The following is a 6,901-nucleotide window of genomic DNA, read 5'->3' as shown; positions in this document are numbered from 1 at the left end:
TATATTAGTTTCTCTATTGTTGTAACAAATTACCACAATCTCTAAAACACAACAAGTTTATTACCTTGTGAGAGGTGAGAAGTCAGAAATGGGTCTCACTGTGCTGAAACCAAAGTGTCGGTAGGTTGTATTTGTTCTGAATTGTCTAAGGAAGAATCTGTTCCCTTGCCTTTCCCAGCTTCTAGAAACCACCCACATTCTATGGTTCAGGTCGCCCTTCCTCCCTATTCAAAGGCAGCAATGTGGGGCCAAATTCTTTTCATGCTGTTGGTTTTCCCTCTTCTCCCTCGCTCTTCCACTTAGGAGGACTATGATCTCTCACCCCACCCTATCCAGATAATCCAGGGTAATCTTTGCATCTCAAAGTTGGCTGATTATCAACTTTAATTCCTTCTGCAACCTTAATTCCCTTTTACCATGTAACCTGACATATTCACAGGACCCAGGGATATCTTTGGGGCAGTGGGGTGGAAGGACATTTTATCGTCTACCATCAGTTGTCATTAAGTGAATATACTTAAGAAATTATAAATACAGGTCAAAAATTTTTCATTATCAGCACATCCCACTGCCACCTCTATATCTTTTCTACCTCCTTCCTCCCCAAATGTAAACACTCTCTTGTATTTTAAAATTATAGATTAGTTTGCCAATTTGGAAACTTTGAAAATAATGGTACCATTTGGTGTATATTTTTTTGTGTCTGGCTTTTATTCATTCAACATTTTGCTTGTGATGTTATTCCATGTTCTTACTGGTATGTGTTTATTTTTATCATTATTTAGTATTTCATTATATGAATAAAGCACAACTTATTTATTCAAATATTAGTGAGCATTTGGATTGCTTCCAATTTGAAATTATTTTAAGTGGTGAATCATAAAATTTTATATATGTATTTATAGCCTATGTGCATTTATATTGAGTGTAAAACTAGGAGTAAAAATTTTAGGCCATCGTGTAGGCATATGTGCAAATCTGACAATGTCAAAATAGTTTTCCTCAGTAGCTACATCTAATATCTAATTACACTCCTACACTAATTACGTATAAGAAAATTACTTTGCTAAAACATTATCATCAATGAATGATAAATTTCATTATGTGTTTTTAAAAATCTATTGTGATAATCAAATATTGTATCCTTTATTCTGTTAATATACGAGTGACACTGATTGGTTTATAAATGTCAAAACAATGCTTTATTCCTGGAGAAAAAACAGTTTGCTCATGGTGTATCTATGTATCTAACATCTATCTTTGTACCATCTGCCTATCTATCTATTTATCTATCTATCTGGATATCTAGCTATCTATCAATCACTGAATATAGTTTGTTAGCATATTGATTAGGATTTTTGCAACCATGGTCGAAAGTAGGATTAATCTCTATTTATTTTTTTTAATTTCATGTCATTTCTTTATCAAGCTTTTATAACAAAGTTAGGCCAACATCATTGAATAAGATTTAAATTGACCCCTTTATTTTGATTTCTGGAAGTGTTTGCATTTTTTTTTTTTTTTTCAAATATGTTGGTGGAATTTACCATTGAAGCCATCTCAGCTTAGAGGTTGTGAAAGTGTATGTATGTGTGTACATGTGTGTGAAAGTTTTCAGTGATCAATTTCTGCATAAGAATATATTTCAGAATTTAGCAGCTCCATGCAATGATTTTATTTTGTGGATCAGAAATTTGGGAAGAGCTTAGCTGACACTTCATTGAGTTTACTTATAGATAAAATCCCAATATTATCTGGTGTTACAGCTACCTGAAGATTTAATTGGGCTGACCTCTAATGTTTCACTCATATAGATGTGAGTTGACGCAGGTTGTCTGCTGGGAGCTCTTCTGAGGCTTGCGAATACTTACACATGGACTCTCCTGTTGGCAGTCTCAAGACAGTTTAAGTTCTTCCATGGGGACTGGCCTCCACCAGAGCAAGTGCCCCATGAGAAGCAGGCAGAAGTTGCATAGCCTTGCATTTTATCTTGATGATCTATCAGTTACTGAGGGAACTGTGTTAAAATATTTCAAGGTGACTATATGCTTGGTTATTTTTTTCTTGTAGCTTATCAAATTTGGAAAATTTTAGAAATGACTTCAACAAATCTTTTTTCTGTCTCTGAGTTCTCACTTCTCATTTTGTGACTTCAATTCATGAATGTTAGACCACTTATGTTGTCTCACAGGCCACTGGAGATCAACTGATTTTTTTTTTTCAATATTTTTCCTCTCTCTGCTTTAGTTTAAATAGGTACTTTTATTATGTCTTCAAGGTCATTAATAGTTTCTTCTGCAATATTTAATCTGCAATTAATCCCAGCTAGTGAATTTCTCAGAACAATGTATGCTCATCTCTGGAAGTTTCACTTAGTTTTGTTTTATGTCTCAAATTTTTTTCCTTACTCACCTCATGTTTTCCTTTGAGTCTTTGAGCATATTTAAATAACTGTTTTTGAGATCTTGTCTTCTAATCTCATAATCTCATTAGTATTGGATCTCCTTCTGATTACTTGTTTTTCTCCTGGTTGTGGATCACGTTTTTTGATATTTGATAGGTCTGGTAATTTTTTAATCAGAAGCTGTTTGTGTTTTCTACATTTTTAAATGCTATATTTTGTTGTTTTCCTTTAATGAGCGTTGGGCTTTGCTCTGGCAGGAAGTTCATCTATTTGCAGATCACCTTGACACTTTTTTGACTTGTTTTCAACTTTTGTTGAGGGCAGAGTTGCTTTTATTTTAGAACTAGCTTAGCCGTATTACTAAGACACAGCTCTTCCAGTATCTCTTCTGAATGTCCTTGGTGTTGATGAGGTCTTTCCACACTGGCTGGTTAGAACTTGAATGACTCCAAATCCTGTGTGGGTATTATTCAATGTACAGCTCCCAGATCTTTCTCTCCCAGCCTTATGGAATTTCACCCTGTGCATGCATGCCTTCGTATTTACCAACAGACTCAAAGGTCTTCTTTTCAGATTTCTGGATCTCTTTATCTGTGTATTTTCCTTCTCTCTATTTCTCCGCTCCACAAATCCAAGCTGCCACAGCCTCCTTGAATCTGATCTCTGTCAGATGATCAGGACATACTAATATGTAACTGGGCATTTTAGACATACATTTCTGTTAAAGTATAGATGATTCAATGCAGCCTAACCACATTTGGGAGCCAAATGATCATTAACAGAAACAGAGCTACGGTATAAGCTTTACATTGGCTACTGGCCAGTTATATCATTTTCATTCGTAAAATAATTCCTTCTTAAGACTTTTACAGTCAACTTTAAACCTTTCAACACAAACTTATAAAGCAAAGAATATTTCTTAAGCTGAATATATAAACTTAAGCAAGAAAATATTTGGGTAGATAGAATTCTTTTACTATTTAAAGATTATTATTTCATAAGTCTAAGTAATAAATATAAACAGTGCTTTAGATTCATCAGTAAGACATAAATATTAGATTTAAATAAAAATGATGGTTGTGGTCTCCCATTATTGTGACTATTATAACTATGTTTATTGATTTTTCTAATGGTTAAGGCTTACTAGGTGCTTTGTCTTCTAAACCTCATTAAGCCAGGATAAAAAATTAAAATGGACAGTGTTAATCTTTAATAATCTATTACTTCATTCCAAGTGCATTTTCAGAACACAGGATAAAATCTGGCCAGTATTATGTTAGTACAAAGAAAAGTGGTATGCTGTCATGATTAATGAAATACTATACAGTAGTTTAAGACCAAAGGCTCAGAAGTCGGCCTATCTGGATTTTAATCCTGACTTCATTAGCTACCAACAGTGAAATTCAGCAAGTTACTCCATTTTTCAGTGCTTCATTTTCTTCACTTAAAACAAGAATAACAATTACATCTGATGCTGAGTGTTGTTGTGAAGATAAAAATGAAATAATACATTTAAAATTTTTAGCATAGTGACTGGCAGATGAGAAAATACTGAAAATGATTAAATAATTTTGCAAATCTTTCTAATACCAAGTAGAAGAAGAGTGAGATTCAGAAGATGCTGTGCCTAAGGACATTTGAATTATTCAAACTGTCAGTGAGTTTGAACCATGAATTAGTTAGATTTCCTGTTTACATGAGGCCTTCTGAGTTTTGGCACTAGCCTGTTAAATATGGAAGAAAATTTTTGATAAAACTGTTTTAAGTGCATGAGAATGAAAATTTGGTATTGTCTTATTCTGTTCAGGCTGCTAAAATAAAATAGGGCAGACAGCAGAAATTTATTTCTCAGAGTACTGGAGGGTGGGAAATCAAAGATCAAGGTGCTAGCGTATTTGTTGTCTGATGAGAACCCACATTTTGTTTCAGAGGTAGCACCTCTCACTGTGTCTTCACATGGTGGAAGAGGCTGAAGGTCTCTCTGGGTCCTCTTTTAAAAGGCTGTGCCCTCATTACCCACTGCCTCACAGAAGTCCCATCTTTATTTATTTATTTATTTATTTATTTTGACATTCTAAGATGTTGTTGCAGAGAAGTGGGAGGAAGAGTGGGAAAGAGGTAGGGAGACCCAGGTGGGGTTGGGGTGGGGCAGGGCTTGCCCACTGCCAGTTCTTTCACTGGCCTGGTTGTAGGGGGTGGAGGACTGTGGCTGAGGCTCTCTGCACCCTCCCACCCTTTTGGGATCCCAGGGGCAGAAGCCCCATCTTTTAATACCATCAATATGGGGATTAGGGTTTCAATATATACATTTTGGGGTTTGGGGGGGTCAAAACATTTAAACCATAGCAGATATCTTAAGCAGAATGAAAAACAATGCCTTACTTATGATGTAAATTTTTCCTAACATTGTTTATGTGATGTTTGCCAAAATCTAAGTTCCCTCTAAAGTGGTCCCCAAGCACTCTGTTCTAACCTTAGCACTTACCACAAACTCTATTGTAACTGTCTAACTCTTTCTTTTCTCCACCACAAACCGTGAGTTCCTTCAGGACAGATTCATCCAATTCATTGTTGCTTACATAATTTTATCATAAAATACCAACATAGTGGTATTTTTACAATGTCTTCTGGATGAATGAATGAGTGAGTGAATGCATGAAAAGAAACTTTGAAACATTTTCTACATGATCAATCCGCTTTTGTTTTTGTTTCTTTGGGGGAAAGTGGTAGATTAAAAACAAAAAAGAAATTCTTTTTTAAGAATTCTAAAGATTGTCAGTGGTCTCCATACTGGTAAAGATAGTGAAAGAAATTCCTGCAACTCTGTGCCTACCTTCTCCTCCTTTTCCAATTCTAAATTTATATATAATAAGTTATTTTCAAAATAATAATTTTGAGAAAAAAACAATACAAGCACTGATATAAGAAGTTAATGTTTAAAAAAAAATAAGTTCTAAAGACTCAGATACTGATAATTATGAAATAATGTATCAATTCATTCCTCCTGTCCGCATCTCTATACCTCTTCACTGCTGAGCTCACAATCTTTCACAAATGCCCATTTACCACTATTGCTTGTCAGTATGACAACACACATACACAGAAACCTGGTCTTGAGCACATAGAAATTGTAGCTAATTCTCAAACATGCTAGCAAGATCTGGGGTGCCCAGCTAAGATATGTAAAGTAACAACTGGGAAGTTATCTCAACCATTTTCAGAGTTCTGCTAATTGAAAGACAGCTATTTACATATTTATTGGGAAGGTCAAATGTGCCAAAATAGTGCATTGTATACAATATCCAACTCAGTTAAATCCTTGATTTCCCCAACGTCAGTAATTTGGCTTTTGAAAGATAATTCCATTAGAGACGATAGTTTAGTTAAAAAGTACTGGGCTTGGAGTCAAAATTCCCAGGTTTAAGAACGATACTTTTCAATTTCTCACTGTGTGGCCTCAGGCATATTATTAATTTTCAGGAATATTATACATATTTTTATAGACTCTTAAAAACTCTAAAGAACGTAATTTAATTTTTTAAAAAAAGATCCTATATGGAGAAATTGTAAATGAAAAGATTGAAAGTTAACACAGATCCAGATAGCCAAAGTTGTTTGTTCTGATTGATTTGAAGTGGGCTATTGCCCGAGTTCTGAGTCATTTAAGTTCACGCCAGCATCATACTGAATAATTCTTGTAACTTATTGTGAGTGTGTGTGTGCACTTGTGTTTAAGTTAACTGCTTAGTGAATGCTACATTATTCTTATTCCATATTGGGTCCAGTAATACTTTCTTAATTTCTTTATTTCCATTTTCAATATTGCCCAAAATTATTAATTTAAATCAGATTATAAAACAATAGATAAACTGGATGAATCTTAAATGGTTCATAATTCTCATACCTACAATTAACAGACTAAATGAGTTACATTTTGCGTTCTACAATCATAGAGAACTTGAAGTAAATTCTGGCTTTGGACCTTGTTAGTTACATGATACAAAACATTATTAAAACATTCTAAGTTTTCGTTTTCTTAACCATAAAAGAAGAGATAATAAAAGTTAACTTTTTTCCTGTGATTTATATGTGTCAGCATGTTCTTAGTACTGTAAATGTATTTTCTAATTCAGTTCTCATAGCACCCTCATGAGTCAGTTTGTATTATTTCTTCCTTTGTTATATGGGTAGGAAAACTTAGAAAAGTGAAAGGACCAAGTTTACAAGACAAAAACAAAAACAAATACCAAACTATTAGGTGATAGACATGAAATTTTGAAATTCTATCAGTCAGATTGCAGAGACACTCCAATATTCTGTCTCCCTGGAGACTTCTAGATGTAATGAAGTAAACACATTTACCTGCAGATGAACATATCTGGTCCTGATAACCTATCATCTATTATAATATCAAAAAAAGAGAAAGAAAAACACTCCTGTACCTGCTACTGCTATTGCTGCTGAGGCTGCCATTACTACTATTACTTTTTCTGTCAA

The sequence above is a fragment of the Cynocephalus volans genome, chromosome 4 (assembly GCF_027409185.1).
Source record: "Cynocephalus volans isolate mCynVol1 chromosome 4, mCynVol1.pri, whole genome shotgun sequence".
Taxonomy (NCBI): domain Eukaryota; kingdom Metazoa; phylum Chordata; class Mammalia; order Dermoptera; family Cynocephalidae; genus Cynocephalus; species Cynocephalus volans.
The sequence above is the reverse complement of the archived record's forward strand: the minus strand, read 5'-3'. Positions refer to the sequence as shown.